The sequence below is a fragment of the Coffea arabica genome, chromosome 10e (genome assembly GCF_036785885.1).
Source record: "Coffea arabica cultivar ET-39 chromosome 10e, Coffea Arabica ET-39 HiFi, whole genome shotgun sequence".
NCBI classification, from domain to species: Eukaryota; Viridiplantae; Streptophyta; class Magnoliopsida; order Gentianales; family Rubiaceae; genus Coffea; species Coffea arabica.
In genome coordinates this window covers 28,075,323-28,089,906 of record NC_092328.1, presented here as the reverse complement: position 1 = coordinate 28,089,906, position 14,584 = coordinate 28,075,323, and the positions used below count along the sequence as shown (strand labels likewise).

At 39.0% G+C, this 14,584-nt stretch overlaps 3 long non-coding RNA genes across 3 annotated transcripts; all 3 read right to left on the bottom strand.

Annotated features, from left to right (window-relative positions):
* Positions 1-322: 322 nt before the first annotated feature.
* On the bottom strand, positions 323-1,902 carry LOC140014971 (uncharacterized). The gene is made up of 2 exons (XR_011821720.1): positions 1,665-1,902; positions 323-525 (listed from the first exon to the last, which is right to left on the bottom strand). It is a non-coding gene; the product is annotated as an uncharacterized lncRNA (long non-coding RNA).
* Positions 1,903-6,663: 4,761 nt separating this feature from the next.
* On the bottom strand, positions 6,664-8,243 carry LOC140014986 (uncharacterized). Its single transcript, XR_011821736.1, has 2 exons — positions 8,006-8,243; positions 6,664-6,866 (listed from the first exon to the last, which is right to left on the bottom strand). It is a non-coding gene; the product is annotated as an uncharacterized lncRNA (long non-coding RNA).
* A 4,761-nt stretch (positions 8,244-13,004) lies between these two features.
* LOC140014985 (uncharacterized) lies at positions 13,005-14,584 on the bottom strand. Its single transcript, XR_011821735.1, has 2 exons — positions 14,347-14,584; positions 13,005-13,207 (listed from the first exon to the last, which is right to left on the bottom strand). It is a non-coding gene; the product is annotated as an uncharacterized lncRNA (long non-coding RNA).

The following is a 14,584-nucleotide window of genomic DNA, read 5'->3' as shown; positions in this document are numbered from 1 at the left end:
CTGGTGTAGTATTTTGCATTTTTGACCTAGTTACCCTCGAAACTGGACTGAGTAGCCTTCTTCAACATTGTAACCTCTTAAGCCCTAAATATATCTATAAAATTTCCGGTCAAACGGATCTGTGTAGCTCGAGTTATAACCAAAACACTAGCACCTGTTTTGTACCCTGAAATTGTGTACGTTTTGAATTTCAGCTTCTGACCGTGCATATTTCCGTTTTGATCCCGTACGATCTGTGTGACGCCCCCACTTCTCCCTAAGGCGAACCAAAGGGTATCCGCGGGACGCCTGCCCAGCTCTCGCCGGGACTCACTACAATCGATCATTCAAAAGCTCGAAATACTTTAAGTAACCTCAATACATAATTAAAGTACTTCGAATATCTCACACTTACAATTATGCAGCTTTCAAGCTTAAATACAACCCAATGGAAAAGGGGTACTATAGCCATCCGTTATAATATAACTTAAAGTCTTCAAAAGAAAACAATCTAGTACTACTCACGAGCACCCTTGGTCTCGAACCCTGTAAAAGAAATCCACAACGTGGTATGAGCTACACAGCCCAGTGAGGTTCCAAGACACTCTAACAGTTCAAATAAATCCAGTAAGTTGGGCATATCATATGCATGGTTCAAGGTTACACAATGGCATGTTATCATGAGGTGATAATCTTTGTACGGTAATTTGAGACATTTATCATGGTATGAGACATTGGCATGTATAGTTCACGAGTGATTGGAGCTTATTACAGGCATAGCTCAGGATTTCATGTTGGCATTTTAGCACGAAACAATTATTATGATACAAGGTAAACATATACTGTAGGATACGGTGTTCCAGTGGAACTCTGTCGGTCATCTGCACCTTATGACTTCCGGATCCCCTCGGTTTGACTGGCCATCACCTTATCCCTCCAGTGGTAATACTCGAGTATACCGAAACGGTTGTCCAGGGTTCCAACCTACCCGACCGAGCCCAGTCCTGGCTCGAGTAGGTCAGTAACCGAGGCAGGGCCCAAGTTCAGCTTAGAGCTTACAACATGCACAAGTAATCAAGTAATTCGACAAAAGGTAAAATTCATCATTTGAGTAGGTCGAGTGAGGTAAAGTACACACTCGCCTAACAATGATGGACAACTTCATATAACATGCGATTCATGATAATCAAGTGATCAAGTAAGTTGGTGATCACGTAAGCAGATAATCAAGTAAGCAAGTAGCCGAATGGATTAGAAAACGGTAAGTAAACACGGTAAACGGTAAACGGTGGTAATTACGGTTAATTGGCAGACATATGTCATTTTAATAGGCCACCATTGGCCGATTTTCACTTTTTCCACATAAGGGTCGAGGAGATTCACTCCAACCGACTTATGCTGTCATAGCATAATTAATCATTTAAACACATCATGTAGATATGCTCTCCAAACATTTCATATCTAGTATTTCAAGTAATCACATAAATATGCTCTTTAAGCATTTCATATCGAATAGTTCAAATATACATATTTCAGGTATTTCATGTCAAGTAATTCAAGTATACCTTATTCAGATATGCATGAGTGTGGTAAATACTTAACATATAGCACTTAACACTTAATAATCATGGGTTATGCATGTCATAGACTTATTCCAATTACGTATTCCTATATGGAACACTCACCTAGTCAAAACAAGCGAGTAGTTTTCAAACAAGCGTTTTAGGTGTCCGCTCCGAGTTCCCCTTGGAGATTCCCTCGAGTGCCTGAGTAAACAACCATTAACTATTATACACTATCACTTAGAACTCCTACTTATCAAAGAAGGTTGTACAATCTAAAGGGAATTCATGAATTGGGCCTTAATTATTAATAATCGAGGCTCAAGAGTAAAGTTTTAAAGTCTAAAGAAAGAGACTAACATTTTTCATGAAATCGAGTTAAAAATGTTCAATCGGTATCGAGAAAAGAAGGCAAGTTTCCAAAATCTCATTTCTAAGAAATTGTCAAATTTTAGCTTTGGGTGTCAATTCTAGAAAAATCGTATCTTGCACTACGTAGGTCCAAAATTGGAAAGCTTGATACCATTGGAAACTACATTCCGAGTACTACAAGTTTCTAGAAGACACTTTTCCATGATTCGAAATGGAAGGTATTCAAAAGTTGGATCAAAGTTACTGCTGTAGAATACTAAGACAGTTTCAAGGTTGGTTTTTGGCCAATTTTGGAAATTCAGTAAAATTCACTTGTTTTGAACTAACCTTTGAAATTTGGAAATCAAATAGTGTTGCAATCCAAGAGTATAACAAAACAAGCGGATTGAGAAACGGAGTTTCGAGCACCAAGATATAGTAGCCCCAAGTTGAGGAAGATTCAAGACTGAAGAAGAATTTCCAGTTTTGAACCTCCAACACTAGAAATTTAATTGGGTATCGAAACGAACTTGGATTGGTACCAAAATTGGCAGTATTTTACTCCCATATGAAAGGTACCACTCTATCAAATTTCAGGGAAAAATACTTTCGGTAAGATAGTTAATTAGTCAACCAAAGTTCAGGAAAATTATAAGGCAATCTGCCTTGAGACTTTCATTACCCAATTCAAAACGTCTAATCAAGCAAACTATACAATCATGGTTCATTTGTGAAATAAAGGCCTAAGAAACATCCATAATGCCTTTGGTAAGTGTTTAGTATCAAGAACATCAATTAACAAGTTCACTCCAATATCTTGTTCCAAACCAGTCCAACATTAGGGTTTTTCCAAAACAGAGCAGTCCACTTGTTTCAGTCACAACTCAGTCAATTTAACTCGAAATAGAGCATGGCTTACGCCATTGGAAAATACGTTCATAGGGGTAAAATATCACAGAATAAATCATTTCCAAATTCGGCACCAATCTGGTTCAAAATCGGGCATCAAGTTGCTGCCTGAACACTTCATTCCAGATGAACAGAGCAACAGGACAGCGAACTTAAAACATTTGGTTCGGCTTGCTCACAAAGAATCAGAACGTGCATTATATACCAAATTAAAGCCAGGAATGTCTAGTTTCCAACGCCACCAACGGCACATGATTTCGACATCCGAGGACAGAGTTATAGCCAAAATACTACCACTGGTCAGAATCATACGCGAACAGTTTTCCAGATTGCTAGTTTCTCAAGAAAAATTCATTTGCTCAATCAAACCTCAATATTTTCCAATGAAATTTTTCACACATCTAATACATCCTATAAACATCTAATTCAAGCCATTAAACCATTAAAAATTGGCCTGGAAATGGCCGAACATGGCAGGGGCAAAATCGGAAGTTTTTGCTTCTTACACCCAATGAAGTTTCTACTAATTACCCACCACTAATGCATCATTATAACCACTAAACCAACAATATAATCACCATCAATCATCACATCAGCAACAATAACCCAAGTGTGGGAATTCCAAGAGCCCACTATCACATTTTTACACCATACACAAGCTAACCAAATGCATGCATGAACTTAACAAGGTAAGATAGCTTCCAAACTTCAAGTTTTCAAGAGTGGATCATCACTTACTTTGGGTTGATGTTCAGCAGAATTTTCGGCCCTCTATTACCCCAGAAAAACCGTGATTTCCAGCCCTTGTTTGCAGCTCAAAATGATCCTCAAGTGTCAAGCTAGGTGTGGTGCAAGTTTGGTTAATTTTGGAGATGATTTGGAGTGGTTTTGAATGAGATTAGTGAGCAGAAATTTTGTTGCAAATGAGTTAGAGAGAGGAGGGAGCTGGCCGGCTGTTTGAAGCTCAAGAGAGAGAGAGAGTGATCAGATTTTAGCTTCCAAGAGAAGACATTAACTTGTGGCCTCAAGTCACCCATTAGTCAACTCACATTAGGGTGCGTTTGGCGCGATTAGGGCTCGATTTTCTCGCGCGTTTGGTTCACTAGTGCACTAAACCTCTAATGCACTCATGTTAATATAAACATTATTCACTCTTAATTGTCTCGAAACAAGGGTCTAAAGTTCCTCAAATAAAGTCGCGCGTGTGAAAACGCGTACCGCCAATTTTACCGCTATAACGCGAAACTTCCGGGAAATTCTTATAACGATAGTACTAATAACTATCACTTGAGTATTTAAACATTAAAATACCGAATTTAGGTCCATTATACATGTCTCCAATATTCCAAACTTATTGTACTCTCAAGCGGATAAAATCTTCAAGCACTATTCACTGTTTTTACTAAACGCGCTCCAGGAAATTAATTCATGAAATGAGTTACTTTAAAAATATAACGAAGTTATATTACCATGTATTTAGGTCTAATAAGACTAGAAAATATTCCTCGAGGCAAATATCCAATTAAATAATTTATTAAGCCACAAATTAGGCTAAAAAAAATAATAGTTTTTACGAGTCCTCACAACCTCCCCTCCTTAAAAGAATTTCGTCCTCGAAATTCATACCTTCTGTAATCTCAGACAACTCTGAACCATGTGGTGTGTTCATGTTATGCTTTCTTTCTGATGCCATTGGTCGGTTTCTCCTTCCATTGACTTGTCGAGGGACAGTTCCATTTCCTTGTGGAGCAGTAGTTTCTCGTGGATACCTCCTTGGACAGTCATGAACTTTATGGTTGGTACTCCCACACCCCATACACTTTCGTCCCTTTAGCCAACAGTTTTCTTCAATGTGATTCGTCCTTCCACAATATCCACAAGTCGGACGAGGTGTTGTGACCTGACTGGCTTGCGAGGTTTTCTTTGATCGTGTCTGTTCTACTGAAGTCCCTCGCGACATAGTTCCTTTTGGTTCCTTTATCATGAGTGGTGCAGGAAATAACAGTCCTACTCCATCCACTTCTTTTCTAACTTTGGGTGGTGGTCCATTTCCTCCTAGTGTACTATCAGATGCATCTCTTTTCCTTGCTTGGAGAGCTCTCAGTTGAGATTTTGTGCTTTCTACCCTTTGCGCTTTTTCGAGAGCGTCACTAAATGTTTCAACCTGTGCTGCAGCAAGGGCATCTTGGATTTCCAAATCTAATCCTTGGATAAACCTTCTTATTCTCTTCCGTTCAGTAGCCACCAATTCTGGGGCATATGTAGATAACTTTGTAAAGCGTGTTTCATACTCAGCTACGCTCAAAGTTCCTTGACGAAGCTTTATAAAATCATCTTCTCTCTTTTCTTGGACAAGTGGAGGAAGAAATTTCTCATTAAATTCACGTACAAAGTTTATCCAAGTCCTTAGGGTTTGATCTCTTTCCCACTTGTTTCTTATAACATTCCACCAGGCTCGGGCTGCTCCTTCAAGTTGAAATACAGCAAAGGTGACTTGTCTCTCCTCTGTGTAATCCAAGGCATCGAATATATTTCTTATATTCTCTAACCAATTCTCAGCCACCTCTGGATCAGGTCCTCCAGCAAACTTGGGCGGAAAAAATTTTTGAAACCGCTCTAAAGCTCGATCCTCCCCTATCTCTTGGTTTCCACGTTGGTTTCCTTGTCCAACACCTTGACCTTGTTGAGCTACCAAGAGCTCCAGGATATCCGTCATGCGAGTTAAAACTTGTCCCATTTGGTCATTTCCTCTCCCAACACTTGACTCAACGTTTTGATCAATACCGGACCCATTAGCTACTCTTTCATTTCGGGGTTGTCTAGGTTGACGTTCCTTTCGTTGTCCTCTAGTTTCCATGTTCACAACTAATCTATACGCACATGCATAACCCTCACACTTAGTTAAAATTGAACTATACTCATATACCAGTAGCAACATTTAAAGAGAATGAAGTCACTTACACAAATAACATTATCACTATGCAAGTAAACACAAACTAGAGTTCATTAAATTATAAAACAAGTTATGGCCAAGTAAAGTTCATGCCAAGTCAAAGTCAATAGCAAAATAAACAAGTGATCATCACAAGTACATTCATCTTCAAGGCGCAGACTCTAAGTTCTACTCCCATCGTCTCACTATAAAAGATCACAAGTAGGGATTCACTAGATTATTGGAACTAGACGATTCTCATTCCCTAACATGCTCGATTTCAATCCCAACACAAGGATCTTTTGAGTTACAATATTTTCCATCTTCCACTCTTAATTATTGTACCATCTTAACCAAACAATTATTGGTTTCCTGCAACCATTCACATGAAATATCGATTCATTCTTATTCCCCAAAAATGGAGATATAAAGTCCTTATGGTTGCCCTCAACTCTCAAGTACTCGGGTACAAGAATCCGAAATAAGGTAATTCACAACTCGAGCCGGCCGGTCCCAAGACTAAATCACCACATTCGAGATTCCTACCCAACATACATATCAAATTCCCTCCAATTATCAAGATAAAGGTTTTACAACCTATAACATTCATGATTCACAGCTTACATTTTTTGAAGGGCACTTAAACCTTTACTCAATCACATAGTAAGGACCATAACACCACTTGGTCCTATCTTGCTCCTTTGCAGAGACCACGTGAATTGGCTCTAAATTTCATTGCTACAAGCAATCATTTAACTTTCAAACCAGTCCCACAGTCCGGCATCCTAAACATTTAAGCCTAGGATACACTACAAAGATCTGAAGCCTAAGCTCTGATACCAACTGTGACGCCCCCACTTCTCCCTAAGGCGAACCAAAGGGTATCCGCGGGACGCCTGCCCAGCTCTCGTCGGGACTCACTACAATCGATCATTCAAAAGCTCGAAATACTTTAAGTAACCTCAATACATAATTAAAGTACTTCGAATATCTCACACTTACAATTATGCAGCTTTCAAGCTTAAATACAACCCAATGGAAAAGGGGTACTATAGCCATCCGTTATAATATAACTTAAAGTCTTCAAAAGAAAACAATCTAGTACTACTCACGAGCACCCTTGGTCTCGAACCCTGTAAAAGAAATCCACAACGTGGTATGAGCTACACAGCCCAGTGAGGTTCCAAGACACTCTAACAATTCAAATAAATCCAGTAAGTTGGGCATATCATATGCATGGTTCAAGGTTACACAATGGCATGTTATCATGAGGTGATAATCTTTGTACGGTAATTTGAGACATTTATCATGGTATGAGACATTGGCATGTATAGTTCACGAGTGATTGGAGCTTATTACAGGCATAGCTCAGGATTTCATGTTGGCATTTTAGCACGAAACAATTATTATGATACAAGGTAAACATATACTGTAGGATACGGTGTTCCAGTGGAACTCTGTCGGTCATCTGCACCTTATGACTTCCGGATCCCCTCGGTTTGACTGGCCATCACCTTATCCCTCCAGTGGTAATACTCGAGTATACCGAAACGGTTGTCCAGGGTTCCAACCTACCCGACCGAGCCCAGTCCTGGCTCGAGTAGGTCAGTAACCGAGGCAGGGCCCAAGTTCAGCTTAGAGCTTACAACATGCACAAGTAATCAAGTAATTCGACAAAAGGTAAAATTCATCATTTGAGTAGGTCGAGTGAGGTAAAGTACACACTCGCCTAACAATGATGGACAACTTCATATAACATGCGATTCATGATAATCAAGTGATCAAGTAAGTTGGTGATCACGTAAGCAGATAATCAAGTAAGCAAGTAGCCGAATGGATTAGAAAACGGTAAGTAAACACGGTAAACGGTAAACGGTGGTAATTACGGTTAATTGGCAGACATATGTCATTTTAATAGGCCACCATTGGCCGATTTTCACTTTTTCCACATAAGGGTCGAGGAGATTCACTCCAACCGACTTATGCTGTCATAGCATAATTAATCATTTAAACACATCATGTAGATATGCTCTCCAAACATTTCATATCTAGTATTTCAAGTAATCACATAAATATGCTCTTTAAGCATTTCATATCGAATAGTTCAAATATACATATTTCAGGTATTTCATGTCAAGTAATTCAAGTATACCTTATTCAGATATGCATGAGTGTGGTAAATACTTAACATATAGCACTTAACACTTAATAATCATGGGTTATGCATGTCATAGACTTATTCCAATTACGTATTCCTATATGGAACACTCACCTAGTCAAAACAAGCGAGTAGTTTTCAAACAAGCGTTTTAGGTGTCCGCTCCGAGTTCCCCTTGGAGATTCCCTCGAGTGCCTGAGTAAACAACCATTAACTATTATACACTATCACTTAGAACTCCTACTTATCAAAGAAGGTTGTACAATCTAAAGGGAATTCATGAATTGGGCCTTAATTATTAATAATCGAGGCTCAAGAGTAAAGTTTTAAAGTCTAAAGAAAGAGACTAACATTTTTCATGAAATCGAGTTAAAAATGTTCAATCGGTATCGAGAAAAGAAGGCAAGTTTCCAAAATCTCATTTCTAAGAAATTGTCAAATTTTAGCTTTGGGTGTCAATTCTAGAAAAATCGTATCTTGCACTACGTAGGTCCAAAATTGGAAAGCTTGATACCATTGGAAACTACATTCCGAGTACTACAAGTTTCTAGAAGACACTTTTCCATGATTCGAAATGGAAGGTATTCAAAAGTTGGATCAAAGTTACTGCTGTAGAATACTAAGACAGTTTCAAGGTTGGTTTTTGGCCAATTTTGGAAATTCAGTAAAATTCACTTGTTTTGAACTAACCTTTGAAATTTGGAAATCAAATAGTGTTGCAATCCAAGAGTATAACAAAACAAGCGGATTGAGAAACGGAGTTTCGAGCACCAAGATATAGTAGCCCCAAGTTGAGGAAGATTCAAGACTGAAGAAGAATTTCCAGTTTTGAACCTCCAACACTAGAAATTTAATTGGGTATCGAAACGAACTTGGATTGGTACCAAAATTGGCAGTATTTTACTCCCATATGAAAGGTACCACTCTATCAAATTTCAGGGAAAAATACTTTCGGTAAGATAGTTAATTAGTCAACCAAAGTTCAGGAAAATTATAAGGCAATCTGCCTTGAGACTTTCATTACCCAATTCAAAACGTCTAATCAAGCAAACTATACAATCATGGTTCATTTGTGAAATAAAGGCCTAAGAAACATCCATAATGCCTTTGGTAAGTGTTTAGTATCAAGAACATCAATTAACAAGTTCACTCCAATATCTTGTTCCAAACCAGTCCAACATTAGGGTTTTTCCAAAACAGAGCAGTCCACTTGTTTCAGTCACAACTCAGTCAATTTAACTCGAAATAGAGCATGGCTTACGCCATTGGAAAATACGTTCATAGGGGTAAAATATCACAGAATAAATCATTTCCAAATTCGGCACCAATCTGGTTCAAAATCGGGCATCAAGTTGCTGCCTGAACACTTCATTCCAGATGAACAGAGCAACAGGACAGCGAACTTAAAACATTTGGTTCGGCTTGCTCACAAAGAATCAGAACGTGCATTATATACCAAATTAAAGCCAGGAATGTCTAGTTTCCAACGCCACCAACGGCACATGATTTCGACATCCGAGGACAGAGTTATAGCCAAAATACTACCACTGGTCAGAATCATACGCGAACAGTTTTCCAGATTGCTAGTTTCTCAAGAAAAATTCATTTGCTCAATCAAACCTCAATATTTTCCAATGAAATTTTTCACACATCTAATACATCCTATAAACATCTAATTCAAGCCATTAAACCATTAAAAATTGGCCTGGAAATGGCCGAACATGGCAGGGGCAAAATCGGAAGTTTTTGCTTCTTACACCCAATGAAGTTTCTACTAATTACCCACCACTAATGCATCATTATAACCACTAAACCAACAATATAATCACCATCAATCATCACATCAGCAACAATAACCCAAGTGTGGGAATTCCAAGAGCCCACTATCACATTTTTACACCATACACAAGCTAACCAAATGCATGCATGAACTTAACAAGGTAAGATAGCTTCCAAACTTCAAGTTTTCAAGAGTGGATCATCACTTACTTTGGGTTGATGTTCAGCAGAATTTTCGGCCCTCTATTACCCCAGAAAAACCGTGATTTCCAGCCCTTGTTTGCAGCTCAAAATGATCCTCAAGTGTCAAGCTAGGTGTGGTGCAAGTTTGGTTAATTTTGGAGATGATTTGGAGTGGTTTTGAATGAGATTAGTGAGCAGAAATTTTGTTGCAAATGAGTTAGAGAGAGGAGGGAGCTGGCCGGCTGTTTGAAGCTCAAGAGAGAGAGAGAGTGATCAGATTTTAGCTTCCAAGAGAAGACATTAACTTGTGGCCTCAAGTCACCCATTAGTCAACTCACATTAGGGTGCGTTTGGCGCGATTAGGGCTCGATTTTCTCGCGCGTTTGGTTCACTAGTGCACTAAACCTCTAATGCACTCATGTTAATATAAACATTATTCACTCTTAATTGTCTCGAAACAAGGGTCTAAAGTTCCTCAAATAAAGTCGCGCGTGTGAAAACGCGTACCGCCAATTTTACCGCTATAACGCGAAACTTCCGGGAAATTCTTATAACGATAGTACTAATAACTATCACTTGAGTATTTAAACATTAAAATACCGAATTTAGGTCCATTATACATGTCTCCAATATTCCAAACTTATTGTACTCTCAAGCGGATAAAATCTTCAAGCACTATTCACTGTTTTTACTAAACGCGCTCCAGGAAATTAATTCATGAAATGAGTTACTTTAAAAATATAACGAAGTTATATTACCATGTATTTAGGTCTAATAAGACTAGAAAATATTCCTCGAGGCAAATATCCAATTAAATAATTTATTAAGCCACAAATTAGGCTAAAAAAAATAATAGTTTTTACGAGTCCTCACAACCTCCCCTCCTTAAAAGAATTTCGTCCTCGAAATTCATACCTTCTGTAATCTCAGACAACTCTGAACCATGTGGTGTGTTCATGTTATGCTTTCTTTCTGATGCCATTGGTCGGTTTCTCCTTCCATTGACTTGTCGAGGGACAGTTCCATTTCCTTGTGGAGCAGTAGTTTCTCGTGGATACCTCCTTGGACAGTCATGAACTTTATGGTTGGTACTCCCACACCCCATACACTTTCGTCCCTTTAGCCAACAGTTTTCTTCAATGTGATTCGTCCTTCCACAATATCCACAAGTCGGACGAGGTGTTGTGACCTGACTGGCTTGCGAGGTTTTCTTTGATCGTGTCTGTTCTACTGAAGTCCCTCGCGACATAGTTCCTTTTGGTTCCTTTATCATGAGTGGTGCAGGAAATAACAGTCCTACTCCATCCACTTCTTTTCTAACTTTGGGTGGTGGTCCATTTCCTCCTAGTGTACTATCAGATGCATCTCTTTTCCTTGCTTGGAGAGCTCTCAGTTGAGATTTTGTGCTTTCTACCCTTTGCGCTTTTTCGAGAGCGTCACTAAATGTTTCAACCTGTGCTGCAGCAAGGGCATCTTGGATTTCCAAATCTAATCCTTGGATAAACCTTCTTATTCTCTTCCGTTCAGTAGCCACCAATTCTGGGGCATATGTAGATAACTTTGTAAAGCGTGTTTCATACTCAGCTACGCTCAAAGTTCCTTGACGAAGCTTTATAAAATCATCTTCTCTCTTTTCTTGGACAAGTGGAGGAAGAAATTTCTCATTAAATTCACGTACAAAGTTTATCCAAGTCCTTAGGGTTTGATCTCTTTCCCACTTGTTTCTTATAACATTCCACCAGGCTCGGGCTGCTCCTTCAAGTTGAAATACAGCAAAGGTGACTTGTCTCTCCTCTGTGTAATCCAAGGCATCGAATATATTTCTTATATTCTCTAACCAATTCTCAGCCACCTCTGGATCAGGTCCTCCAGCAAACTTGGGCGGAAAAAATTTTTGAAACCGCTCTAAAGCTCGATCCTCCCCTATCTCTTGGTTTCCACGTTGGTTTCCTTGTCCAACACCTTGACCTTGTTGAGCTACCAAGAGCTCCAGGATATCCGTCATGCGAGTTAAAACTTGTCCCATTTGGTCATTTCCTCTCCCAACACTTGACTCAACGTTTTGATCAATACCGGACCCATTAGCTACTCTTTCATTTCGGGGTTGTCTAGGTTGACGTTCCTTTCGTTGTCCTCTAGTTTCCATGTTCACAACTAATCTATACGCACATGCATAACCCTCACACTTAGTTAAAATTGAACTATACTCATATACCAGTAGCAACATTTAAAGAGAATGAAGTCACTTACACAAATAACATTATCACTATGCAAGTAAACACAAACTAGAGTTCATTAAATTATAAAACAAGTTATGGCCAAGTAAAGTTCATGCCAAGTCAAAGTCAATAGCAAAATAAACAAGTGATCATCACAAGTACATTCATCTTCAAGGCGCAGACTCTAAGTTCTACTCCCATCGTCTCACTATAAAAGATCACAAGTAGGGATTCACTAGATTATTGGAACTAGACGATTCTCATTCCCTAACATGCTCGATTTCAATCCCAACACAAGGATCTTTTGAGTTACAATATTTTCCATCTTCCACTCTTAATTATTGTACCATCTTAACCAAACAATTATTGGTTTCCTGCAACCATTCACATGAAATATCGATTCATTCTTATTCCCCAAAAATGGAGATATAAAGTCCTTATGGTTGCCCTCAACTCTCAAGTACTCGGGTACAAGAATCCGAAATAAGGTAATTCACAACTCGAGCCGGCCGGTCCCAAGACTAAATCACCACATTCGAGATTCCTACCCAACATACATATCAAATTCCCTCCAATTATCAAGATAAAGGTTTTACAACCTATAACATTCATGATTCACAGCTTACATTTTTTGAAGGGCACTTAAACCTTTACTCAATCACATAGTAAGGACCATAACACCACTTGGTCCTATCTTGCTCCTTTGCAGAGACCACGTGAATTGGCTCTAAATTTCATTGCTACAAGCAATCATTTAACTTTCAAACCAGTCCCACAGTCCGGCATCCTAAACATTTAAGCCTAGGATACACTACAAAGATCTGAAGCCTAAGCTCTGATACCAACTGTGACGCCCCCACTTCTCCCTAAGGCGAACCAAAGGGTATCCGCGGGACGCCTGCCCAGCTCTCGTCGGGACTCACTACAATCGATCATTCAAAAGCTCGAAATACTTTAAGTAACCTCAATACATAATTAAAGTACTTCGAATATCTCACACTTACAATTATGCAGCTTTCAAGCTTAAATACAACCCAATGGAAAAGGGGTACTATAGCCATCCGTTATAATATAACTTAAAGTCTTCAAAAGAAAACAATCTAGTACTACTCACGAGCACCCTTGGTCTCGAACCCTGTAAAAGAAATCCACAACGTGGTATGAGCTACACAGCCCAGTGAGGTTCCAAGACACTCTAACAATTCAAATAAATCCAGTAAGTTGGGCATATCATATGCATGGTTCAAGGTTACACAATGGCATGTTATCATGAGGTGATAATCTTTGTACGGTAATTTGAGACATTTATCATGGTATGAGACATTGGCATGTATAGTTCACGAGTGATTGGAGCTTATTACAGGCATAGCTCAGGATTTCATGTTGGCATTTTAGCACGAAACAATTATTATGATACAAGGTAAACATATACTGTAGGATACGGTGTTCCAGTGGAACTCTGTCGGTCATCTGCACCTTATGACTTCCGGATCCCCTCGGTTTGACTGGCCATCACCTTATCCCTCCAGTGGTAATACTCGAGTATACCGAAACGGTTGTCCAGGGTTCCAACCTACCCGACCGAGCCCAGTCCTGGCTCGAGTAGGTCAGTAACCGAGGCAGGGCCCAAGTTCAGCTTAGAGCTTACAACATGCACAAGTAATCAAGTAATTCGACAAAAGGTAAAATTCATCATTTGAGTAGGTCGAGTGAGGTAAAGTACACACTCGCCTAACAATGATGGACAACTTCATATAACATGCGATTCATGATAATCAAGTGATCAAGTAAGTTGGTGATCACGTAAGCAGATAATCAAGTAAGCAAGTAGCCGAATGGATTAGAAAACGGTAAGTAAACACGGTAAACGGTAAACGGTGGTAATTACGGTTAATTGGCAGACATATGTCATTTTAATAGGCCACCATTGGCCGATTTTCACTTTTTCCACATAAGGGTCGAGGAGATTCACTCCAACCGACTTATGCTGTCATAGCATAATTAATCATTTAAACACATCATGTAGATATGCTCTCCAAACATTTCATATCTAGTATTTCAAGTAATCACATAAATATGCTCTTTAAGCATTTCATATCGAATAGTTCAAATATACATATTTCAGGTATTTCATGTCAAGTAATTCAAGTATACCTTATTCAGATATGCATGAGTGTGGTAAATACTTAACATATAGCACTTAACACTTAATAATCATGGGTTATGCATGTCATAGACTTATTCCAATTACGTATTCCTATATGGAACACTCACCTAGTCAAAACAAGCGAGTAGTTTTCAAACAAGCGTTTTAGGTGTCCGCTCCGAGTTCCCCTTGGAGATTCCCTCGAGTGCCTGAGTAAACAACCATTAACTATTATACACTATCACTTAGAACTCCTACTTATCAAAGAAGGTTGTACAATCTAAAGGGAATTCATGAATTGGGCCTTAATTATTAATAATCGAGGCTCAAGAGTAAAGTTTTAAAGTCTAAAGAAAGAGACTAACA